General features: G+C 40.0%; 1 long non-coding RNA gene across 5 annotated transcripts in view; it reads right to left on the bottom strand.

The window, feature by feature from the left end:
- Positions 1 to 21,918, bottom strand: part of Gm33898 — an 89,404-nt gene extending 67,486 nt beyond the window's left edge. The window contains exons 1-6 of one of the 5 annotated variants that reach the window (XR_391468.2): positions 21,856 to 21,918; positions 20,069 to 20,230; positions 18,769 to 18,939; positions 17,781 to 17,889; positions 13,912 to 14,041; positions 2,347 to 2,847 (exon numbers count right to left, since the gene is read on the bottom strand). This is a non-coding gene — a long non-coding RNA (predicted gene, 33898). Of the gene's footprint in view, positions 1 to 2,346; positions 2,848 to 13,911; positions 14,042 to 17,780; positions 17,890 to 18,768; positions 18,940 to 20,068; positions 20,414 to 21,855 lie in introns of those variants that run through there. The other 4 variants (XR_391469.2, XR_882087.1, XR_882088.1 and 1 more) reach the window with 4 other exon arrangements.
- Between the last annotated feature and the right edge of the window lie 5,296 nt (positions 21,919 to 27,214).

Raw genomic sequence — 27,214 nt, 5'->3', positions numbered from 1 at the left:
GTCTTCCTCCCCAAGAGCAGTTCAAAACCTTAAGTGCTCTAGAATAGAATATTGAAATATACTACACTTTTTTCATGTATGGGATGACAAGACTTTTCATCCAATATTTGAAGTAGTGGCCTAAATTCTTTCTCTTCTTGCAGAAGAAGAAAGAAGTGGAACTGGCCGAGAAGGCAGCCTTCTGGGAGGACATAAAAAACATCCTCGTAACAGCAGGATTTTCCAAATGGCCTTTCCTTTTTATTTACAAAACTGTTTGGTTCTGAAGAAAACAACAGTGGGGAGGTGGGCCCTGGAGCACCATTAATATCAAAGGAAACTCAGCCTCCTTCAGTACCAAAAGAACCTTCAGCACACCAGAGGTGTGTTCAGGAAAGAAAGTCTGGGATGAAGCAGCCCCAAGCACATCACAGGCTGCTAAGGAGGCTGCAGAAACTGTCACAGTGGAAGGGCCAGGTGAGTCCCCAGAGGTCCCCAAATCTGATTTGGACTAGATTTGAGTGGAAGTGGTTCCCACTGCATCTTGGTCAGCCAAACAGGAGTGAGATTGAAGCTCACCAGGAAGAGTTACTTGCCAGGTGTCTCAAGTGTGGAACACTGAACCACACAGGGAATACCGAGTCTCCTATCATGCTGTAAGGTTTCTGCGTCCATGGATCCACTTACTCTGCTGTAGTAACAGCACCTCGTGTGAAGAGTTCTATCTTTTACTGTTTTGCCAACCTGACTGTCTTGTCAGCTTGTGTAGACAGAGCAATATTTCTGGATATGTCTGTGAGTTGACTGCAAAACAATTTTTAATCTTGCCCTGCAATTCTGAGGTCACAAAGGTCTCCCTCATCCATTGTCTGCAACCTCTTAATACCTGATGTCGTTTCTCACAGTCTCACTGCTCTGGTGAAAATGCTCCATATGATATACCAATTGCATTTCTAGATACTTCAAGGTAGACACTATAGAATATTTGTAGTTTGGCTTAATATATACCTGAAAGTAATAGACCTTGTTAGTCACATATATGTCTAGGTCTAAGGCAATACCCAGGAGGACACAGAAAAACACAAGTCCAGACCTCAGAGTCTAGAGGCCAAAAAAATCTGGAGATATGAACTAAGAAGAGAGAAGACATGTCCATACCAAGGGAAACCCAGCAGAATTTTCCCTTTTCCTCAGACTGTTTACCTCCCAGGAAGCTTACGGTGCTCATCTGAGGTAGGAAAGAACTTTTTCCAATGAGTCCCTGCACACACAGGGAACTTTTATAATCAGCTCACAGTCAAATCCAGAAAAAGTGTTCTATCCACTCAAGCTGACAGTCAAATCCAGAAATAGCGTTCCATCCACTCAAGCTAGCAGTCAAATCCATGGCCTCATCTCCCAGACCCCAGTAGCCAGAACTTGTAGTAAAACTGTGATCATGGGGAAAGGGATGAAGGAGAGAATCCCAATGACTTTGCATTTCTCTCCCAGGCTGCCAGACTGAATTCTGCTCAGAGACACCAGGCTCTGTCACCTCAGTTTAGAAGGATAGAGGCCTGTGTCAGGTTGTCCTCCCTCAGGATTCTTGTGAGAAATTCCTCACCTCAGCAAAGAAGAACAAGAAGAAAGGAATGGGGAATGTGGGGTGTTATGTAAAGCCCTGGTAAAGATATAAACAATTTTGATCTGAGACTGTTTCTTCCCCCTTGCCTTTGCATGACTCTCAGGGACCATATCTATGGTGTATATCCATGCACATCACCCTCCAGAAGGAACTATGGATAACAAGACCCAGCCATCTTGAATTTGATGACTTTGTACTTGGTTGCTTTTCAGATTCCTTTGAATTGAATAATTTGGTTCATTGCTATAGTTAGAAATTTTCATTCTAGTTTGGGGCTACTGCCACTAATTCCAGTCACAAAGAAACTGAGCCTGGAGGTTTTCTACATGCTCAAATAGCCTCAGAGTCAGAGTGCTATGTTACCTAGAAGGAAAAGAAGGCAGACCGAAAAGCAGAAATGCAGCCAGTCAGGCATAAGGCAGGGAAACAGACATGCTGAATAGTTGTAAACATTAGAGGAAGACCCAATTGCTTTTGGGTCCTGGTCTGAGTATCTACTCTGGCGAGCCTTAGAATATAAATTATCTAGACACCTCAGGAGTCCTGAGCAGACCTACTGGCTGTACAGGGAAACGTCTAGGCCCAGGTGGTGTCAAGATGGACATCTTAGGTTCTAGTTAACATCTATTCTCTTATACTGTACCTCAGCAAAAAAGAATAGCACCAGCAGTTTTGAAATACCAAGGTGAAAAAAAAATAAAACCAAACCAAACCAACCAACCAAATAAACAAAACCAATGAGATACAATCACTGGTATGGGCTGGGCTTCATGTGTGTTGTAAAAGAAGGGGTCTGAGACCTCTAAGAATTGTGACAAGTTGTTTCCTCTTGGCAGGTTGGAGAGGAGCATCACGTAACTCATATCATCATTTCTCTCCAGAAAGGAGGCCCGGATTTTTGTTATGCTCACAATGAGGAGGAGCTCTTCTTCCTCAGGGAAGAACTGGGTCCTCTTCCATTAGGCTGGATTCATATAAGCAAATGCACCTGGATGACTGAGGGCTCCTCTTGTCTCTCTCTCTCTGTCTCTCTGCACAGAGTCAGTCTATTCCAGGTCATCTCTGAGCATATCCAGTCAATAGTGTGCAGTTTGAGTCAAAGGAACATTTCCTAGTACCTTTACAGCTCTTCATATTTTATGGCTTTCTTGGAGTAATTCTCCAAAGTTCCAATTTCCTGTGAAGCTGCATGGAGAATGGTAGCTTGCCAGGATGGATGAGAGCAGTCGTTACAGACCATAAACCTAAAAGATGTAGAAATGAAACTTAAATAAGCCAAGAGTGTCCTCTCTGATGATTGTGTTTCCTTTTTATGAAGAAGCACACTTCCAGTGTGCACACCCAAAAGCTCCTACATGTAAGGTTTTCAAGTGTTTGCACGTGCTGAGCACACGTCTGTTGATTTTCAAGCAAGCACAGTCACTTACCTAGAGAGTCCTTTGAATGATGCTATCATTATCAAAGACTGTAGCTCACAAAACAAGTGCATTTCTTGTAAAGTGACAAATATAAGCCATAACCAGGTGGTTTACTTGTAGGTTTTGTGAGCTCACACATACTTCAGTCAGTCCTTAGGAAGTGCTGATATGTGAGACAGTTCTCTGTGACTTCATGGTCTTCAATTCAATTGCATAAATTCTTACTTCTGTGCCTAACTTAATAATATATTATGCCCAATCGAAATGTGGCCTTTTGTGTCTTGGGACTCAAAAGGGAGATCACAAAGAAAGTGAGCACCAAGACACATGCGTCAAAGTGTACAATATTCTTCAGGAGGAACAAATAGGCCAGTGAGGGTTGCAGAAGAAGAACTATCACACTTAAGGTGACTTATGATGTCTTGGGGAGAGGAGCCCAAAACATTTCACATGGGAGGGGCTGGCATTGGAGATAGATACACTCCAATAATACTACAGCTATTTTATCAGTGAACATTTCTGTTGCCTGAGATTTGAGGTTTGTTTTGGAAAAGAATGCCTTGTATGTGCTGATATCACCTATCGGAACCATGGTGTCCATTATCTAGGATGGTCAGGAAAAGTAGTGGTGATTTCATTCGAGTAGAGGGAAAACTCTTTGAGCTACTTTGAGCAAAAGAATGATGTGACCAAAGCCATACTCCAGAAGTTAAAAAGAAGGGGTTGCAAAGCTTCTTGGGAAGGGCAAGTCAGGTAAGGTTTGGGAACTGATACCATGGAATTATGATGAGGGGGTGATAGCTGTATGTGGGGTGATTGGGGATGTCAGGGATCCAGGGAATGGGGATGTAAATGGAATGATCTGTGTCAATGCAGGCTTTCACTTGGGCTCATAGAGTAACAGGGATCCTTCATAAACTCAAGTAGGGTTTGTAGAGGAGGACTGAGTTTGGAAGTGGTGTTCAGTCTTACAGTGTGGAATTGAAGGCACATGTAAGATATCAGAAGTGTATCAACACTGGGAAGATGTTGTGAGAAGCCAGAAGAAGGACATGGGACACATTTATGAAGGTGGCTCATGAACCTGGTAAATGGGGAGTACTGGCTGCAAGAGAAACAATTCCCTGGCAGCTGAGGCAAAGGTCTAGTGAGGAAAACAGAGAACACAGTGGAAATGAAGAAGCAACAAAGAGAACTGATTATGAGGTTCACAAAAGCCGCATAATGGGGACAAGGGAAGAAGGAATTCAAGATGGAACCTGCTGGAGTTCTTAGGATACTGATTTATTGTGTTTTAAGTAATGGTGGGCAGAGATTTGCATGCTCAACAAAGTCATAAAAATCTGGGTATACTGGCACTCTCCTGGAATCCTAGCATTCAAGAGTGTAAAACTGCTGAGTAGTGACTTTGGTGCCATGAAACAAAAGTCACTTCATAATTGTGAAGTGGCCAATATGGAGTCTGTCATAATAGTCATACTGAGGCTTGCATCTATACCCAAAGTTCTAGAAAACCTGAAGTGGAGAAACTGCTCTTTGGGAATAGGATAACAGATTACTGACATGTAGGATCTGTGAAAAGGTTTGGACATGATTTCATCTTGGTTGTTGTTGTTTTTTTGTTTTTGTTTTTTTTTGTTTTTGTTTTTTGTTTTACTTTTCTATGACTTCACTTTAGTTTTTCAGAGCTTGATGTTTTAAATTATAATTTAGTTGGGACTGTACATACATGAACAGTGTTGCTTAATGGATCATGTAGGAAGCATCTATGTGCATACACAACTTAGAGAAACAAACAATATTCTGTCCAAATTATGCTCCAAATTTCTCACTTCCTTCCTCTGAGATTGAACCCTCTCTTGCTCTCACCACACCTTCCTCGATTTTACATGTGTCCCTATTCCATGCTAGCAGTGCTTCAAGTGCAATGGGTAGATATATAACTTTTACAACTGGCTAGCAGGGCTTACCATTTGCAAGAATTATCCCCACTCATGCATTCAATTGTCTGATGGGTTTTGTATATCTGGTGACCCAGGGAAGGAGGCAATGGAAGGAAAGGAAAGAGACATAGTATGATCATGTAACAGTAGTACAGTACCACATCAGAAGGACAAAAGTGGTTCCTCTTCTTATAAGGAGAAATTTCATGGGTCTCAGAGGTGGGATTGAATATAGACAGCTAAATTCCTGGAGAGATTGTTGAACTGATGCTTGAATTAGTCATCAAAAATATTGATGAAGAAATTAGTCTGCTGTTGGTAGGGGGGAAGCAGAGATAGGTTAGAAGTAAAGGACAGAACTAGAAATAGTTACTCTATAGACATCAGGTTTAATGTCATGGAGGACCCAAAGGGTCTTGTTCTATATGAGGGACAAGCTAAAAGTAAGTGTAGTGGTTGGAAAATTCCTGCCCCAGGCAGTGGCATTATTTTTATGTATGGCCTTGTTGGAGTAGGTGTGGCCTTGTTGGAGGAAGTGTGTCAGTTTGGGAGTGAGCTTTGAGACCCTCCTTGCTTCCTGTGAGATATTCTTCTCCGGTTAGCCTTCGTAGAACTCTTTGCTCATCTAGTACCATGTTTTCCTGGATCCTGTCATGCTTTCTTCTATAATGATAAGAGACTTAAACTCAAAACCTGTAAGTCAGCCCCCATTAAATATTGTCCTTTATAAAGGTTGCCTAGGTCATGGTGTCAATTCACAAGAAAGAAAACCCTAAATTAGACAGTAAATGAGAAAAACTCAGTTCATTTTGAACTTTATGAGGTAGGAGGACAAAGCAGATGATCCAAACTTCCTTCTCCACATGACAGATGTGTGTCTGCATAGAAGAATGTTGGAAATCACAGGAGAGAAAAGTCGTTAATGCTCTGTAATTCTCCCTTCCTTGGTGGATCAAGTATAGTTGGCTGGCTCACTTAGAATTCTTGGTTTCTTTTGTTTTCTCAGACCCTTCTAAACCAGACAGCCTTCTTGTCAAGTGTAGACCTACACACATATATTGGATAAAAAAAAAGATGTTCCCTAAATCCATAGCTCTGGTGCATTCCCCTAAGTACAAAGAGTAAGTATGATATTCCAGTCTGGAAGGTACAAGAACAAAATCGTCATTGGCTCACGACTATATAAAAATTGTCTATGTACAGAAGGTCTTGACTGGTTGCTGTCAAAACCTTCCTTTAAGGTGGATATTCTAGTGAACACTAGCTGCTCTTAAAATATGTGATGATACCACTCCTGTTTTTCTAAGACAACCTCTCAACAAATGACCTCAAGAGACAGATATTGAAGAAATTCCACAGGAAACACTGTTTTAGAGTTTCATGTCTTTTCATTCCCAATGCCGTGTTACTCTGAATTCTTCAAGAGAGGTAGTACTGGGCAAGCAGTGAATCATCCTACTTTGTTTTTATAATATTTTTGTATACTTTATGTGCTACAGGAACAAGATGACCCTGGTTTTATGGTTTTGTGCCTTGTACCTCACATTGACTGGTTTATACAAACCTAATTCATTGCTAGATTGTTCTTCCTAGTCATTTCTACTGTTGAGTTCCTCTGCCCTCTTAGGTCATAGTACAAGAAAGGGATCCAGAGAGAGTGAGAAATGGAAGTGTATATATAAACAGAGGCAAGAGGAGGAGTACACAGAGGAAAGAAGGTCAGAGGTCGAGTAGAGGGTAGAGAAGGAGGTGAAATAAGAGAAAAGGAAAGGAAAAGAAAATGAAAGAAAATTTTATTCATAGAAATGAATAAGTAAATAAACAAACATAAATGAAAGAAAGTATGAATGAATACAAGTAAGGAAAGACATCAAAGAAGAGAAAGGATAAAAAATAATAAATAAAAGGGTGGTTAAGACTAGGACAGGGGTCCCGAATCCCTCAGAGACTAGTCTGCAGAGGTGAAAATGCAGACTACAGAAGCTACACAGCTTCTGGGACAGGGAGCAGTGACACAGCCTCTGAGACAGACTCCTTTTCAGGCTCCAGATTTCTGGGCTCCTTCCCTGCCAGAGGAGAGATGTCTGCTCCACCCGGAAGGCTAGCCAGAGCACCTGGGAGAGCCATCTTGGGTCCTGGATTCCTTAGAGACTAGTCTGCACAGGTGAGAGTGTGGACTACAGAAGCTAACAGCTTCTGGGACAGGCAGAAGCCGCACAGCTTCTGAAGCACACCCTGTTTCAGGCTCCAGATATCTGGGCACCTTCCCCACCAGAGGAGAGGTGTCTGCCCTGCCCAGGAGGGCTCTGCCTGAGCACCTGGGGGAGCCATCGTGGGTCCCGGATCCCTCATAGACTTGTCTGCGCAGGTGAGACTGCAGACTACAGAAGCTACAGAGCTTCTGGGACAAGCAGAAGCGAAAGCCTCTGGGATAGACCCCATTTGAGCTCCAGAAACCCGGGCACCTTTCCTGCTAGAGGATAGGTGTCCTCTCTGGAGGGCTCTCCTGGAGCACCTGGGGGAGCCATCTTGGGTCCCAGATCCCTCACAGACTAGTCTGCACAGGTAAGAGTGTGGCTAGAAAAGCTACACAGATTCTGGGACAGGTTCTGTTTTGGGCCTTCATCTTCAGCCAGAAGGCAGGTCAAAATGCCAGATATCTGTGCACCTTTCCTGCAAGAGGAGAGCTTGCCTGAAGAGAGTGCTTTGACCACTGAAACTCAGGAGAGATCTAGACTCCCAGGTCTGCTGACAGAAGCTAACAGGAAGGACAAGCTCCAACCAGAGACAACTATAATAACTAAATCCAGAGATCACCAGATGGCAAAAGGCAAACATAAGAATCAAACTAACAGAAACCAAGACAACTAACCATCATCAGAAACCAGCACTCCCATCTCAGCCAGTCCTGGATACCTCAACACACCCGAAAAGCAAGACTCAGATTTAAAATCATATCTCATGATGCTGGTAGAGGACATCAAGATGGATTTTAATAACTCACTTAAAGAAGTACAGAAAACACAACCAAACAGATGATGGAATTGAATGAAACCAAGAAGGGAAGACCTAAAAAGGGAACTATAAATAATAAAGAAAACCCAAAGTGAGACAATGCTGGAGATAGAAACCCTAAGAAAGAAATCTGGAACGATAGATGAGAGCATCAGCAACAGAATACAAGAGGTGGAAGAGAGAATCTCAGGTGCAGAAGATTCCATAGAGAACATCAGCACAACAATCAAAGAAAATACAAAATTCAAAAAGATCCTAACTCAAAACATCCAGGAAATCCAGGACAAAATGAGAAGACCAAACCTATAGATAATAGGAGTAGATGAGAATGAAGATTTTCAACTTAAAGGGTCAGCAAATATCTTCAACAAAATTATAGAAGAAAACTTCCCAAACCTAGAGAAAGAGATGCCCATGAACATACAAGAAGCCTACAGAACTCCAAATAGACTGGACCAGAAAAGAAATTCCTCTGGACACTTAATAATCAGAACAACAAATGTTCTAAATAAAGATAGAATATTAAAAGAGGTAAGGGAAAAAGGTCAAGTAACATATAAAGGCAGGCCTATTAGAATTACACCAGACTTCTCACTAGAGACTATGAAAGCCAGAAGATACTGCACAAATGTTATACAGATCCTTAGAGAACACAAGTGCCAGCCTAGGCAACTATATCCAGCAAAACTCTCAATTACCATAGATGAAGAAACCAAAGTATTCCAGGATAAAAATAAATTCACACAATATCTTTCCACGAATCCAGCCCTTCGAAGGATAATGGGGAAAAAACCAACACAAGGATGAAAACTACACCCTAGAAAAAATAAGAAAGTAATCCTTCAACAAACCTAAAAGAAGACAGTTGCAAGAACATAATCCCAACTTAACAACAAAAATAACAGGAAGCAAAAATTACTTTTCTTTAATTTCTCTTAACATCAATGGACTCAATTCCCCAATAAAAAGACGTAGACTAATAGACTGGCTACATAAACAGAACCCAACATTTTGTTACTTACAGGAAACCCACCTCAGGGTAAAGAACAGAAACTACCTCAGAATGAAAGGCTGGAAAACAATTTTCCAAGCAAATGGTCTGAAGAAACAAGCTGGAGTAGTCATTCTAATATCAATTAAAATTGACTTCCAACCCAAAGTTATCAAAAGAGACAAGGAGGGCACTTCAGACGCATCAAAGGTAAAATATACCAAGATGAACTCTAAATTCTGAATATCTATGATCCAAATACAAGGGCAGCCACATTCATTAAAAAAAAACTTTAGTAAAGCTCAAAGCACACATTGCACCTCACACAATAGTAGTGGGAGACTTCAACACCCCACTCTCATTAATGGACAGATCCTGGAAACAGAAAGTAAACAGAGACACATGGACACTAACAGAAGTTATGAAACAAATGGATTTAATTGATATCTACAGAACATTTTATCCTAAAAGAAAAGGATATACCTTCTTCTCAGAGCCACATTGTACCTCCTCCAAAATTGACCATATAATTGGTCAAAAAACAGGCCTCAACAGATACAAAAATATTGAAAATATCCCATGCATCCTATGTGATCACTACAGACTAAGGCTGATCTTCAATTAACAACATAAATAATAGAAAGCCAACATTCATATGAAAACTGAACAACACTCTACTCACTGATTTCTTGGTCAAGGATGAAATAAAGAAATTAAAGACTTTTTAGAGTTTAATGAAAATGAAGCCACAACATACCAAAACTTATGTGACACAATGATGGCTGTCCTAAGAGGAAAACTCATAGCCCTGAGTGCCTCCAAATGAATCTAGAGAGAGCATACACTAGCAGTCTGACAGCACACTTAGAAGATCTAGAACTAAAGGAAGCAAATTCACTCAAGAGGCAGGAAATATTCCAACTCAGGGCTGAAATCAACCAAGTGGAAACAAAAAGAACTATTCAAAGAATCAACCAAACCAGGAGCTGGTTCTTTTAGAAAATCAACAAAATAGATAAACCCTTACTCAGATTACCTAGAGGGCACAGGGACAGTATTCTAATTAACAAAATCTGAAATGAAAATGGAGACAAAACAACACAACCTGAGGAAATCCAAAACATCATCAGATCCAACTATAAAAGGCTATATTCAACAAATCTAGAAAACCTGGATGAAATGGACAACTTCCTAGACTGATACCAGGTACCAAAGTTAAATCAGGATCAGATTAATGATCTAAACTTTCCCATCTCCCCTAAAGAAATAGAAGCAGTCATCAATAGTCTCCCAACCAAAAAAAAGCCCAAGACCACATGGGTTTAGTGCAGAGTTCTATCAGACCATCAAAGAAGACCTAATTCCAACTCTTCTCAAACTATTCCCCAAAATAGAAACAGAAAGTTCTCTACCCAATTCAATCTATGAAGCCACAATTTCTCTGATAGCTAAACCACACAAAGATTCAACAAAGAAAGAGAACTTCAGTCCAATTTCCCTTATGAATATCGATGCAAAAATATTCAATAAAATCCTCACAAACTGAATCCAAGAACACATCAAAATGATCATCCATCATGACCAAGTAGTTTTCATCCCAGGGATGCATGGATGGTTTAACATACAGAAATCCATCAATATAATCCACAATATATACAAACTCAAAGAAAAGATCACATGATCATCTCCTTAGATGCTGAGAAAGCATTTGACAAAATCCAGCACCCTTTCATGATAAAAGTTTGGAAAGTTCAGGAATTCAAGGCCCATACCTAAACATAATAAAAGCAACCTACAGCAAACCAGTAGCCAACGTCAAAGTAAATGGAGAGAAACTCAAAGCAATCCCACTAAAATCAGGGACTAGACAAGGCTGCCCACTTTCTCCCTACCTATTCAATATAGTACTTGAAATGGCCTTTCTATACAAAAATGATAAACAGACTGAGAAAGAAATTTGGGAAACAACACCCTTCACAATAGTCACAAATAATATAAAATACCTTGGTGTGACTCTAACTAAGGAAGTGAAAGATCTGTATGATAAGAATTTCCAAGTCTCTGAAGAAAGAAATTGAAGATCTCAGAAGATGTAAAGATCTCCCATGCTCATGGATTGACAGGATTAATATAGTAAAAATGGCTATCCTGCTGAAAGCAATCTACAGATTCAATGCAATCCCCATCAAAATCCCACCTCAATTCTTCACTGAGATAGAAAGGGTAATTTGCAAATTCATCTGGAAAAATAAAAAACCTAGGATAGCAAAAACTATTCTCAACAATAAAAGAACCTCTGGTAGAATCACCGTGCCTGACTTTAAGCTGTACTACAGAGCAATTGTGATAACAACTGCATGGTACTGGCACAGTGACAGACAGGTAGATAAATGGAATAGAACTGAAGAAGCAGAAATTAATCCACACACCTATGGCCACTTGATCTTTGACAAGGGAGCTAAAACCATCCAGTGGGGGGGGGGGGGGGGGAAACAGCATTTTCAACAAATATTGCTGGCACAAATGGCGGTTATCAGGTAGAAGAATGTGAATTGATCCATTCTTATCTCCTTGCAAAAAGCTCAAGTCCTAGTGGATCAAGGACCTTCACATAAAACCAGAGACACTGAAATTAATAGGGGAGAAATTAGGGAATAGCCTTGAAGATATGGGCACTGGGGAAAAATTCCTAAACAGAACAACAATGGCTTGTGCTGTACGATGAAGAATTGACAAATGGGACCTCATAAAATTGCAAAGCTTCTGTAAGGTAAAAGACATGGTCAATAAGACAAAAAGGCCACCAACAAATTGGGAAATTATTTTTACCAATCCTAAATATGATAGGGGACTAATATCCAATATATACAAAGAATTCAAGAAGCTGGACTCCAGAAATTCAAATAACCCCATTAAAAATAGGGTTCAGAGCTAAACAAAGAATTCTCAACTGAGGAATACCGAATGGCTGAGAAGCACCTGAAAAAATGTTCAACATCCTTAATTATCAGGGAAATGCATATCAAAACAACCTTGAGATTCCACCTCACACCAGTCAGAATTGCTAAGATCAAAAATTCAGGTGACTGCAGATGCTGGCAAGGATGTGGAGAAAGAGGAACACTCCTCCATTGCTAGTGGGATTGCAAGCTTGACAATCCACTCTGAAATCAGTCTGGAGCTTCCTCAGAAAATTGGACATAACACTATGGGAAGATCCAGCAAAACCTCTCCTGGGCATATACCCAGAAGCAGTTCCAACTGGTAATAACATGCTCCACTATGTTCATAGCAACCTTATTTATAATAGCCAGAAGCTGGAAAGAATCCAGCGTCTCTCAACAGAAGAATGGATACAGAAAATGTGGTACATTTACACAATGGAGTACTAGTCAGCTATTAAAAACAATGGATTTATGAAATTCTTATACAAATGGATGTATCTGGAGGATATTATCCTTAGTGAGGTAACCCAATCACAAAAGAAGTCATTAGATATGCACTCACTGATAAGTGGATATTAGTCCAAAAACATAGGACACCCAAGATACAATTTGCAAAACACAAGAAAATCAAGAAGAGGGAAGACCAATGGGTGGATAGGTCATTCCTCCTTAGAAGAGGGAACAAAATACTCATGAAAGGTGTTACAGAGACGAAGTTTGGAGCTAAGATGAAAGGATGAACTATCCAGAGACTACCCCACCCGGGGATCCATCCCATAATCAGCCACCAAACCCAGACACTAATTCACATGCCAAAAAGATTTTGCTGAAGGGACCCTTTTATAGCTGTCCCATATGAGACTATGCCAGTGCCTGGCAAATACAGAAGTGGATGCTCACAGTAATCTATAAGATGGAACACAGGGTCCTCAATGTAGAAGACAGAGAAAGCACCCAAGGAGCTGAAGGGTTCTGCAATGCTATAGATAGAACAACAATATGAACTAACCAGCACCCTTAGAGCTCATGTCTCTAGCTGCATATGTAGCAAAAGATGGCCTAGTTGGCCATCACTGGGAAGAGAGGCCCCTTGGTATTGCAAACTTTATATGCCCCAGGACAGGGGAATGCCAGGGCCAAGAAGTGGGAGTGGGTGGGTAGGGGAGCAGGCCAGAGGGAGGGTATAGGGAACTTTTGGGGTAGCATTTGAAATGTGTATAAAGAAAATATCTAATAATAAATAAATAAATAAATAAATAAATAAATAAATAAACTGTAGTAACACAGGGGGAAAAAAAACTAGGACAGGGATGACAAGGTCTAGGAGGAAGACAAAGAGGACAATGGTGAATTGCAATAAGAGGAGAAGGTTCACAGGTTCTAAAATAGAAGAAAAGAATTATGCAGATAAGTTCAGAAGAGACATTGAAAGAAATGAGAAAGAAGAGATGGGGAAAGAGAAAGAGGAGGAGACCTCTAAGTAAAAAAGAGGAATGAGAAATGGAAAAGTGAATGAAAGGAGGAAGGAACAGAGAAAGTTGGAGAAGACTGACAGGAAATTTGGACTTGGAGACATTTGTGTGTGACTGTGAGTCTTTTCTCATTTCAGAACTGGGATTTTCACACTGACACCTACTGGATTAAAAGAAATATCCTACTGTCCACGGAGGGGGTTTCATTCCCATAAACAGGACACAGCTCTCTTGTGTATATGCATCTTTGTACAAGTAACCAAGGCCATAGTTTCAGTGAGGACACAGTGCTGATTTTATCATTTTCTTTCTTACCCTACCAGCAGTACAACCTCATCACTCACCTTCTTAGAAACACATAGTTACCAAATATGCAGGGGTCATATTTGAAATCTAGTCATTCACTGTCTCTGATGGTGCTAATCCTTAAACATGATGTCTGGGGATGCATTACTCTCAGAAGAAGATAAAGGAAGTAGGACTTGGGTGTACCTCAGGGTCAGAGTGGTGTGAGAGCAGCATACCTGAGGCTTGAATTCCATCCCCAGGAACATGAGGAAAAGAACAAAGTATGAAATCCATTAGATTCTTCAGTGCTTATTCCATGTTGCTTCGTTCTTCTTCAATGTCAGTAACTAAGTTTCAGTCAGTGATCTGAATGCAAAGGAAAAGCATGCAAATCTGGTAAAATATGCTAATTTCATTTTAGAATTTTGTCTAGAAGAGTAGGGTTATCAACCTCTAGGGACATGTTTTCTTCTCTCGTGTTGTCTTCTGTGATAACACACTTAGTATGATCAGATCTGAGTGAGTCAGATCAGCCCCAGATAGGCAAGATTCTATCACTTTACTGCATATCATCCAGGACTCTTCCACTGAGGTTAGATTCAGAGGAAAGGCAGCAACATAGTGAAAGAACCAGAACCTGTCCCACAAAATATATAAGAGCCAGAAATACAGTCACAGAGATCCGAGATAATCTAAGATACTGGCTCTCTCTCTCTCTCTCTCTCTCTCTCTCTCTCTCTCTCTCTGTGTGTGTGTGTGTGTGTGTGTGTGTGTGCGCGCGCGTGTGTGTATGTACATTATTTTTACGTATCATAATATTTATACATATTTTGCATTTTCCTCCTGATCATAACAATAAGACCTAATGAAATTTAAGCTTTCTTCTGTAAAACATACATATTATTCATTATTTTTATTTCTGTAACTTCATTGTGTAGACTTTTGAGAACAGAAACTATTTTCACTTTAAGCCTGTATCTGTAATTTGGGCGTGTGAGTTCAGGGCCTGTTGTGGTGAGAACAGTTTGTCAGATGCCCTAGATCTGGAGTCAGGTGACAGTGCACAATGCTTCCCTGAAAGATCAGTAGACGCTGTTACACTGCGTCTTCCCCCACATCCCCTTTGGGTACTCCTATGGATCAACAGCAGTTGATGGTTTTCAGCTGAATGTGAGGAAGAAGTTTCTAACAGGCCTATTCCAAAATACAACGCTCTGTCTTGGGATACAATAATGTTTAGGTACTGGGATGTTGAAAGACATTACACAGTTATAAAAAAATAAAATGCCTAGTACTTCAATCCCAAAGTTCCCACTTGTACAGACCCTTTCTAATTCTGGCCAATGTAAAGAATACCTGGAATTCCTGCAGTAGGACAGCTACAGCAGGTGAATAATGAGTTTGAGGCTATCTGACATTAGAAGCACAACTGTGTTAGACTGTTGATTCTTATGTTTTTATATTGCCATATTTGAGCATCCCCTCAAATTCTATTAGGTAAGGTAACTTTTACCATCTGTGTTCCTGGAAGCCAAGTAGCCTGCACCATTTTTTTATATTTGGAAATCTGCTGTGTTTAATCAGTGTTTTTCATGTCTTGTTTGTGATATCCCATGGATCCTGGGCAAATCCCCATTCTCTATACCCCTAAAGAAAAATGACTCCTCACACCCCAGAGCAGTTGCTGTTTGTAGCTCTTCTGCTAAGGCTGGGGCAGAAGCTCCTTACATGTGTCTGACGGAATACTGAAAGGCTTCACTTTTTAAGGCATTTTTTGTTAGATATTCTCTTCATTTACATTTCAAATGCTTCCCTTTTTAAAGCCGGAGTGGAAGTAACCTCTACTAATGGGCTTTTATGAGGGTAATGGCTCATCCTGTCCAGAACAGAGGTTTTCACAGCCCTCCTCTTCAGCCTCCACATTTTATACAGCTTCTGGGACATGTTACACCATGCCCCTGAGTGGTGAGTTCTGGTGTATATCTTTGTGATATAAATGTCTCATTTGGAACCAAACACTCAACATCTGCTCTCAACAATTTGAGGAATAAATAAGTCTATGCATTAACAGATCCCCACGCAAAAGGAGTTTCTCAGACCGTGGGTAAAACAGCACTAATCTATGGACATAAAAATGTTCAGGAAGCTGTTTAACATGTCCAAAGTGAAAGAAGTATGTCTCCTTATTGTCGGTTATGTACCAGTGTGTGGGTTTAAGACCAGATATAGAGCTCCAGGCATGGATTCCATCCTGTGGAATGGCCAAAAATTCAACCAGAAAGCGTTGATTACTGTTACAGCAGAAGTACCATGGTTGCATCTGTAGGCTTATCCTCCCCAGCTGGTCAGCATTACAGCATTAAAAGTCCTCTGCTGCTCAGAACATGACTTCTCTCCCAGACCTATGCATAGCACCACACTGCACAGAGAAAGCTAGGCAGCAGGGAGGAAGCTGGCCTGTCTCAGATCATTTCTCTAAGTGCCAAAACAAACTGTGGTATCTTCAAGAGTAGGGTCTTACCATCTACTTCTGGTATGTAACCAAGAGAAATAGTCCTAGCTTTTTATTGTTTATGTAGCTTCAGGCTTCCCTGAATAAAAGTACATTGTGGGTTTCTCACATCTGGTACTGAGCTTTTTGGTCACAATCAATGGCTGCTGAAAGTAGCTTAAAGTGTTCTCTCCCATGGATCCTACCTTCTACTTAAGACTCCTGGTCTTCAGCTTGGGCATTGAAGACTTTATAGAGTCCTAGATTTCACACAATATAATAGTGCAGTTGCCTAGACATCCATCTTCCCAAGTTAAACTGTTGACCCTTTGGTCCTAGGACCTAGCCTAGGATGATGGTATAAAGCTGAAAGCAATACTGAACTTTTATTTATGAACTGAGCTCATTATTTCAAGGTTGTCTAGAAGTTGGTGAAATTAGCATGGCAGGAATGATTATCATGTGTACAGAATGATTCCTACTGGTTCCTCAGTCACCATTGCTGTCTGAGAATAATAAGCTCTCACATGTCTCTACAAGTCAATGTTCAGCAAATGGATCATACATAGAAGCCATACTAAGTGCTGTTCCATCACTACAGTGCAAGGTTGAGTTACCACTGGCCTTTGGATGTCTCTGGTTAGATGAGTACATGAAGTGATTCTGTTAAGTGTCCTTTTTGCAATGCTTACATTCCATTCTACATCTGTCCCAGAAACTCTTTTTGTTCACTTCTCTTATTATATCCTTCCTTATATACTCTCCTCTAGCTCTTGCTTGTTAATGTAAGTAAAGAAAGATATTATGGCTTTTGATATTATAGATGGCCCTGTAGACACAGACACAACCCAACACCTAGCACAACATGCTGCAGGGCAATGCAGAGTTTCAAGTAAGGTGATTCTATCAGCAAAAGACTAGGCTGAGGGACAATGTCACCACTTATATTCAAAGATCAAAATATGAGGAGGAAACAAAACATTCTGATATTCAGTGCTCCCCAGACCACCACTTATTTTAAAAAGAGTGCATGAGGCTCCAAACAAGGCTCAGTGCCAAAAAATAATTGCAAAAAATCTTTTAATCTTATTTCATCTCAGCACCCATATTTTGGCTCACAAGTTTCTGTACTCTAGTCCTAATTTCCTCTGGTAACCTTGGCTCTCATCAGGAATGCATATACCTATTGTGTAGACCAAACATTCATATGTACAAAGTTTTATAATAAAGCAAGAAAAATAGAAATCCAAAAACATGGGACCCTATAACCTTGTGCCTGTTCATGAGTCTCCCTAGGTTTGTTCAGTCACGAGGCAGGTCCCTCAAGGGAGGTGGGCAGGGTGCTTGGACAGAGAAATCATGGGGAAGTAGAGAGTTTGGAGTTCTAGTGGAAGCTTAATATGACTGAAAACCCCAAGGCAGCAAGAGATGAAGAACATGGAAGATTTTAGTCAGATGCATATAGACTTTCTCCTGATCAATTAGCTCTCCCAGATTTGCACCAGAAAAACCATAATAGCATTCATGTTGTGAACACTGAATGAGTCTTCTGTGAAGACCTTGGACCTCCAAATTGAGGACCTAAAGGAGAAAATTGAAGATAGGAAACCTTACCAATCTTGCTGAGCACTGGTGCCGCAGGACTTCAGGAGTTTAATCTGGCTGGGATAAACTTTATGTACATATGTTCTTGGCTGAGTTAAATGCCAAATTTAAACAGTGTCTGAAAGTACATAAGATGAGGAAATTCAGCAATGAGGAAGGAACAAATGACCTGGGCTTCATGAGGTTTTGGTAGAAGGTGGCTAATATCTTTCCTTTCCTTTTCAGTGAGGTTCAAATTAATTAGATAACTCATCCAGAAGGCAAAAAGCAAAAGTTTTATGGGTTAGCTGGCTTAGATCTGAAGTCCTGTTACTTGGGATAGAAGTAGAAATATAACATGACTTCTAGCCTGTTTGGATTAAATAGTGAGACCAGGTCTCAAGTAAAGCCAGTTCTAGAGAGAAGAGGAAACACCTGCTGATATGTTGGTGCTTCTCCATCGACAAGCAAAGAACCTCTCAGGTGCTTCCTTTACACAGGCGACTATAGAGCTGTTTCTCCTCCCTGCTGCTGACATTTTCCTGCTAGCATAGTAAGTGGCATTTGGAGTCTATGAGATGTGAGCTGTAATGACATTTCTGAATGACAACCATGTATTTTTTTTTTAGGTAGGAAATCTATATAAGGCAGGCTAGCTGCATGATTTTACTGCCTCAGCATCACTGGGCTTTGAGTGGCAGTGATATTGATGTTCTGTTTAAGCCAAAGTTAGTGTGTTGGCATGCTCAAGTACTGGAGTACCAAAACCCACAAATCATCAATATAGCTGCCAGAAGCTAAAAGATACTACATAGGTAGGGAAAGGCACAGGTAACAATAAAGAAATCCTCATTGCTCACAAGCTGGGTCAGTGCCCTGCTCTCTTTGTCCACTTGCCTTTCAATGGTCAAGAGAGATTTAGAGGAAACAGAAGAATGAAAGAAATTCTTCACAGACTGACTGGAGCCACCTGAGGTGACAGAGATTCTAAGCTGAATGAGGGAGGGAGGTGGCATACCTGTTGCTTATTGTTAAGGGCCTCTCCCCCGTCTGCCCTGTGAAAGCTCCATGCATCTACCTCCATCTGGGACATGGGTTTCTTGATAGATGTACCAGGCTGTAACACTGGCTAACACATTGGTTGTGCAGTAGGCATTCCAGGACCCTTAGCCATTTTATCCAGAGATACCTGAAAGAGAGAACATGATTGGACAGAGATTGGGGTCCCACACCTTATGATGGAATTCCAAGAAAAGGAGGAAGCAATAGATGCTACATTTATCATCAACTAACACTAAAGCCTATTTACAAGGAGACAAGGGACAGTTTCTCAAGTGCACAGTAGAGAAATTGGTCATACAATTATAAAAATGTCTGTTGAAGTATGTGCCTTTACATCACAGGAGGATTCTCTACTTGTGGTGATATATGAGTATGTATTCAGGTCTTCATGCATGTGAACATATGCTTGCAGGTATGAGCATTCTTACATGTGTACTTCAGTCCGTGTTACTTTCACTGCCTCTATGCATATATCACACTGGATAAATCAAAGAGTTTGTTGTCTACTGCAGCCCTGGAAACCTTCTACCACAGGTGAAAGGGCATTAAAGCAAGAAGAGATATGTGAAAGCTGGGCTGCCCTTGGAAAGAAGAAGGGTCAATGGTCTTTAGAAGAGAAATGGATGCTTCTCTGCATACTCTCTGTAGGAAAATGCTGAATGTGTTTATTTCTCAGCTTACTCCTCCATAAACCCAAGAAGCAGCATCACATACCATTTGGAGGTATGCATTGTTGTTGGCACAGGTGAAAGCAGGGTTTTTCATAGAGCAGATCACAGCATGAATAACAGATATTTCTGTATAGGTCAAATCTGTAGGCATTTCGATGGGATAGTCTCTCAGCTAGTTCATTTAAACTTACTTCATGTTGTCTAAGAATCTACCTACCCTTGTGGTTCTCACTTTACCACTCTGTTACATATCTTCTGCTTCCATCAGTATCTTTTGGTACTCCTGCATCTGCTTTTGTCCCTTCTGTCTCTCTTTTGTCTCTTCTGCCCTGATCAATCCTAATATAATCGGCCCTAACTGATAGCTCTTAGATATTTATTATTAGCAATCAGCAGTAAGACATTGCTAGAACATCTCTGGGGTTGCCTTCAGGCAATGACACTCATGTTTTGAACAGGTAGGGAATGACAAAATTTACAAATCTGAAACCCAGTGATGGGTCATAGAAATGACAATATCAAAATTCTGTCATCAATTAGCTCTTTGGCAAAACAGAATGAACAATTGAAAATACATAGACACACCTTCATACCAAGTAAGGAATGTCATCCCAACAATAGGTGGATGTGCACACAGCAGGCAGATGTGGAGGTCAGAAGACAAACTCAGATGTTGCTTTGAGGCTTCCTTCCACTTTCACAGTTGTGAGCCATCTGATGAGATGATAGAACCTAAAGTCTGGTCTTCTGCAAGAACAGTACGTGTTCTTAATCACTAAAGCATCTCGCTAGCCCTCATGGAAGATACTTAATGCTTGTTTGTTTGTTTATTATTGGGCACTACAGGCATGAAGTGTGGAGATCAGAGGACATGAAGGGGATTCTCTTCTTTAATCTTTATACTGAATTTGAGAATGAAACTCACTCAGGCTGCCAAACAGAAAAAAAACATTACAATAAAGTAGGACTTGGCAAACCAAGAAAAGAAAAAGAGCTTAAGAGAAAACTCAATAATCTGAGACACATTTCTACATATTCAGGAGTCCCCTAAAAATACTAACCTGAAAGCTATATTTGTGGAGGACGTGTTTACTTTCCCTTGTTGGCCTTATGGTTGCTGCCTCAGTCTCTAAGTACATATAAGCTTTGATCAGTTGACTTTGAGGGCTTTGTTCTTCTTTTTTAAATTTGTACTAAATATTTTCTTCATTTACAATTCAAATGCTATCCCGAAAGTCCCCTATACCCTCTCCCCCCACCCTGCTCCCCTACCGACCCACTCCCACTTCTTGACCCTGGCATTCCCCTGTATTGGGGTATACAAAGTTTGCAAGACCAAAGGGACATTCTTCCCAATGATGACCGACTAGGCCATCTTCTGCTATATATGCAGCTAGAGACACAAGCTCTGGGAGTACTGATTAGTTCATATTGTTATTCCACCTATAGGGTTGAAGACCCCTTCAGTTCCTGTGTCTGCTCTTTCCTCTGGCAATTCTACAATTTCTGATCCTTTTTCTACTATGAGGTTCCCTGAGCTCTGAGGAGAGGTATTTAATGGAAATATCCCATTTGGAGTTGTGTGCTGTGCTCTCTCTCTCTCTCTCTCTCTCTCTCTCTCTCTCTCTCTCTTTCTCTCTCTGTGTGTGTGTGTGTGTGTGTGTGTGTGTGTGTGTCTGCTGTTGCCTGCCTGCCTGCATAATATCTGGCTGAGGGCTTCTGCATTTGTTTCCATCAGCAGCAGGAGAAATCTCTGATGGTTGAATATACCACTGATCTATGAGTATAGCAGAACATCATAAGAAGCAATTATATTGTTAATTTTATTTATTTATTTATTTATTTATTTATAGGATTGATATTAATTTAAGTATTTTGGATATCTAGTTTCTGTCTCATGGCCACTCAAGCAGTATCAGATATGTTTGTAAATCCCTTGAGGTACAGTAGTAGCTAAGCCCCTCCCATGAGCACTTCCAACTGCCAAGTTCCACACAGAGAACATTCTAACTGCCCTACAGACCAGCCTCAGCCCTTTCCATCTCAACTCCATCCTCACATAGCAGCCCAAGCACACAAGTCCAAATAACACTAATCCTTACCCTGGAAAAGTTTTGTGCCCAACACCAAGAACAGGGATAAATCCCTTTCTTCTAATCAGTTCTTTGCTGCTTTTCATCTGAGCTAAAGAATCCACCCCTGTAGAAGTTAAGTTTGTTTCTTCCTGCCAGCCCCATGCTCCCAGGAATAAGACTCAAACTCAAAATATATTTACAAATACCTTGGCCACATAGATAGGCTCATCTCTGACTAGATCATAACAAAAATTAACCCATTTATTCTAATCTACATTCTGTCATGTGTCTGATTACCTGTGCTCAGGTTCAGTTTGCCTGTCTTCTCCCATTTTACCAGGTGAATCTTCCAACTGACACTCTCCCAGAATCCTTTCTGCCTCCTATATGCCCCACCTCCTACTTTCTTGCTAAGCCATAGGCCATCAGATTTTTATTGACAGGTGCCTCATCCATACAGACACGAGATATTCTCTCCACACACCTCTCTGGGTTTTTCCCTCCCAATAAATCTGTTGTGTGAGATGTCTTGAGCTGTGTGACTCTGCAGTATTTCTTGCCTTCTGATTGCCAGGACATCTTTCTATCCTTGCTATAACATGTAAAGTAGGTTTCATGTCATATGACATGGCCTGAACTCAGATTGTTTGGTTACTCCCATATCTTTTGTGTCACCATTGCAGTAGCATATTTTGTAGTCAGGATATTAAAAATATTTTAACATTATTTGAGCATGAGTGTTTTGTCAGAATTTGTGTGTTCACCATGTATGTGATTGTCTATTGGCTATAGAGGCCAGAAAGTCACTTCCATGTCCCTTGGAAATGTAGGAAGTTAGAGGCAGTTGTGAGCAATCCTATGTGAGCTGGAAACCAAACCTAGTTCTTCTAGAAAAACAGTCAATTCTCTTAATCACTAAGCCAAAATTCCTAACTTGACTCTGTTTTCTTTCTGATTCAACTGAAAGATACTTGAGGAATAAAAAAAAACCATATTTTCATTTAAACAATATATGTGTTTTCTTGTGTTGGATCTTACACATAGAAAAACATGAGTATAAGGGTTAGGTAAAATTAGGAGTCATGATAACATCCACAGGAGAAAATAACATTTAGCTATGCTATTGATGTTGTTTTACTCTGTTTTCTATATCACTGACTAATTTTAATGAATTGTTCACTCCATGGAGAAATTTGCTAATTCTTATGTTTCAGGAGGAACAGAAATAATAGTAAATTCAGATATGTTTGAAAGACATTTACTATCCTATGGAAAATGGGTTCAGAATGCCATTATCATCAAATTATTCTCGGCTCCAACATGATGAATGCAATAATGCTCTTCCCTTTATTTCAGTTTATGGTTTTTCTAATGTAACAAAATGTAACTATTTTAACGAAATGTAAGATCCAGAATATCATCTGCCAGTCATGAAGCAACTACTTCATAAGCACATATCTTGGTTATGATTGAGAGTGATTGATATCAGGACTGAGACTGCTTGGAGCATATTTATATAGCATGCATTTTATTGTTATGCTATTAAATGAATGACATTTTCCTTGTTCATAAAGAAAGAAACTTCACTTTGTGAGCAGACTCACAATCACAAATTGAAATATAGGCTTCAGAAGTTCATGAATTCATCATTTTTAGTAGCTGAGTAGTACTCCACTGTGTAAATGTACCATATTTTCTGTATTCATTTCTCTGTTGAAGGACATCTGGGTTCTTTCAGGTTCTGGCTATTATAAATAAGGCTGCTATGAACATCGTGGAATATGTGGCCTTGTATTATGTTAGAGTGTATTCTGGGTATCTGCCCAGAAGTATTATAGCTGGGTCCTCAGGTAGAACTATGTCCAATTTTCTGAGGAACCACCAGACTGATTTCCAGAGTGGCTGTACCAGCTTGCAATCCCTCCAGCAATAGAGGAGTGTTCCTCTTTCTCCAAATCCTTGCCAGAATCTGCTGTCACCTGAGATTTTGATCTTAGCCATTCTCACTGGTGTGAGGTGGAATCTCAGGGTTTTGATTTGCATTTCCCATGTTGAACATTTCTTTAGGTGCTTCTTTAGGTATTCCTCAGCTGAGATTTTTTTTTTAGCTCTGTACCTCATTATTGAACATTATTTTGTTCTCTATAGTCTAACTTCTTGAGCTCTTTGTATATATTGGGTATTAGCACTCTATCGAATGTAGGCTTGGGAAAGTCCTTTCCCAGTCTGTTGATGGCTGTTTTGTGTCCTTAGCCTTACAGAAGCCTAGCAATTTTATGAGGTTCCACTTGTCAATCTTAGAGCATAAGCTATTGGTGTTCTGTTCAGGAAATATTCACCTGTGCCATGGGCTTGAGGCTCTTCCCCACTTTCATTTCTATTAGTTTTAGTGTATCTGGTTTTATGTGGAGGTCCTTCATCCACTTAGACTTGAACTTTATGCAAGGAGATGAAAATGGATAGTTTTCCATTCTTCTCCATGTTGACCAACTGTTGAACCAGCACCAGTTGTTGAACATGCTATCTTTTATGGTATGTATTCACTGATATGTGGCTATTATCCCAGAAGTTTGGAATACTCAAAATGCAATTCACAGACCACATGAAGCTAAAGAAGAAGGAAGACCAAAGTGTGGATACTTCAGTCCTTCTTAGAAGGGGGATCAAAATACCCATGGGAGGAGATACAGAGACAAAGTTGGAGCAGAAACTGAAGGAAAGGCCATACAGTGACTGTCCCACCTGGGGATTCATCCCACTTACAGTTACCAGATAAAAATGCTGGTGGTGTTAGTGGATGAATTGAAGAGGAGGAAATATGGATTTAAAGTTTTTAACAGATATTACATGAATTTTACCTTTAAATACATACTCAAAAGTGACTGGGTCTGGTGGCTCATTCCTAGGACTCCATTATTTAGGAAAATTAAGTGGGTGAATTGCCAAGATAGGAGGATCAGCTTCATAGCGAGATTGAGGCCAGACTATAGTGTAGTATATGATCCTACCTGGAAGAAAAGCACTGAAGAATTACTCAATGCTCTTATGTTCTATGTTTAGGGTTAAATTCACAGTTTACTCTGTGTTGCAGACATATTGAGCCTCTGCCATAAGGAGACCATGCAAAACTCTGTTTATATATTTCCTTGAGAAGATCGGGCCACTGAGACAAAGACATAGTCTCATGCCAAGTGAAACTGCCCAATTTACACTTGGATTACAACAGCCCATTGGAGTTTATTCAAACTTTTCATCAACATGAAGACTAGAGAATGACATTGAGCTTGAGAGTCAGAGAGAGTTGCGATCAGTGTGCATCCTGAATGCCAGAGGGAAATAATACCAATGGTGATACAGAGAACAATAGAGAGATAAGGGGAAGGGTTTTTCTGAGCAATAGAGACTGATAAAGATCAGGGGAAATTCTAGAGACAGTGTTTGTCACCAGTAGCTTCATATATGTCCATAAAAATTACAGGGTCATTTAAGCTAAAAAGTTGTTTGTTTGCTTTGAGACGGGTTCTCATGTGACCTTCGGAGTGCTGGGACTATAGCTGTGAGGTACCATGCCTGGTTTATGAAGGGCAGGGAATAAGCCTAATAAAAATAATTCCATGCATCTGGGTAAACCTTCTACCAACTGATCCATATCTTTATCCTCAAGCCATTAGGTTCTGAGGCAAAACTGAGGTGTATTACTTATATTACTTAGGTGTAATGCCAAGATAAGTCCCTAAGAGACATGTCTATAGTCTACTGAGCTCAGAAACACAGACTGTAAGGTAAAGAAACAGAAAAAAGAAAGTAGTATGCATCCACACTACTAGGTGGGTGCAAGTTGAAACCACTCTGAAATTATGGATGTGGGGAACCCTATTCTGCCAGCTCCTTCCTATTGAGGTAGGCTCTCATAAACTCTTCCTTTTCAAGAAACTTTAGAAGCTGGTATGAATCTCAGAAAAAAAAAAGGACAACTCTAAGTGTGCATTTGCTTTGAAGGTAATAGTAAACTATAACCCTGTGACTGTTAATTTTCATTGAAAAATCCCTAGTGAAAAAAAAATCCCTTAAAAATAAACAATGTGTTAAATTTTGTTTTAGATCCTTCTGACTAACATACATATTCTTTGAATGTTGAATAGAAATAAGTTTTTGAGCATCAATCAGGCAACAGAGATGATGTGGGAGAAGGTGCAAAGTAGGACAATGGTAACACACACACACACACACACACACACACACACACACCCCTAAAAGCTACATACAAGCTGATGGCTGTGGAAAGGTTAAGAGGAGGGGGGTGTGCTTCATTATTGAGGTTATTCTGACACTACAGTATCTTTATTGTACATTTGAATGATAAATAATTCTCTGTGTACTCACCATCCCTTGCCATTTGGCAAGCTTCAGTATTTAAAAATAGCTTGATTTAAATTTGGGGTTAAGTGAAACAGACACATAGATGATTGTCAAGATTTAACTGTAAAATGTTAAGTATTAAGGTCCATGCTGTGTAACTTTTTCACTGGTTTATAGGGTTACAATCTTATTTGTGAATATTGCCAACGGCAAAACTCTCTCCAGTTCTGGATATAAAATTATCATAAAAATGATTCCTGTGTTCATGTAGAGCCAGGTGAACAAAATATCTTTGTTCTTTTGGGTTATTTACTCTATTTTTGTGCTGTGTTGTTCATAAGTGTAAACTTTGACTAGCTAAATTTTTTTCAAAATAAGTTGTGATGAAAGAATGCAAAGCAAATGTAAGAAAATCTAACAACAATGTTCATATTGCAAGTGTATTATGAATTTAATAAACAATGATACTCTAATAGTTTACTGAAAGACCACATTCCTAATAAGCAATAGTTCATCTCCTTTTCTTTTATTGCACTAAAAGTTCTGGTAAAAAACAGAACAAAACAACAACAACAAAAAAAACTGGCAGTCATCTTAATAGATTTCAAAATACAGTAAGGTTTGGAATATTTTATTTGTTTTAAACAGTTGAAAGTGCAAGAAAATAGTAACTGTATTTCTAATGAGGATTTCATACCTTTTTAGTATATTGCAATGTTAAATATTCTTTTAATGGCAGTTAATAAAGTATTTTAAAGGCATAGCTTTCATCTAGAAAGTGAAGTTTGTAATTAGGCTATTATGGTTTAATGTTAAAAAGCGGACTTTCAGCATAGCATACACAAAATCAAGGGAAATTATGGGGTTCATATGTCCTTCTTAAAGTCCTCCAACATCATTATCATGAGAAAATGACTTTAGATACATTTATTGCCTTTTTGGTGTGGTGGTGTGTTCTGGACTTTCTATGGTGGGAGAATTGGTTTCTGATAACGCCTAGGAACCTTGGATTCTGTTGCATCTGTTCTTACACTTGCCTTTCGCCATCTGATTATCTCAAGTGCTCCCTGCCCTCACTTTATCTGATTAGAGCGTGCCCTTCTTGTAATCCCAGTTGAGTTAGAACTCCTCAGAGTCTTTCTCTGTGATTCTGGGATCCTGGGATCCTGAGATTCTGGGTGTGTCAGAGTTCTTGGGAGTCAAGCTGCCTCTGAGACCCTGAGATCCTGGTGTGACCAAACTTCTGGGATCCTAGAATGCTAAGAGCCTGGACCCAGAAGTGGAGACTCCTCTCCTC

The sequence above is a fragment of the Mus musculus genome, chromosome 7 (genome assembly GCF_000001635.26).
Source record: "Mus musculus strain C57BL/6J chromosome 7, GRCm38.p6 C57BL/6J".
Classification (NCBI taxonomy): Eukaryota; Metazoa; Chordata; class Mammalia; order Rodentia; family Muridae; genus Mus; species Mus musculus.
This window is presented reverse-complemented; position numbering and strand designations above follow the sequence as displayed.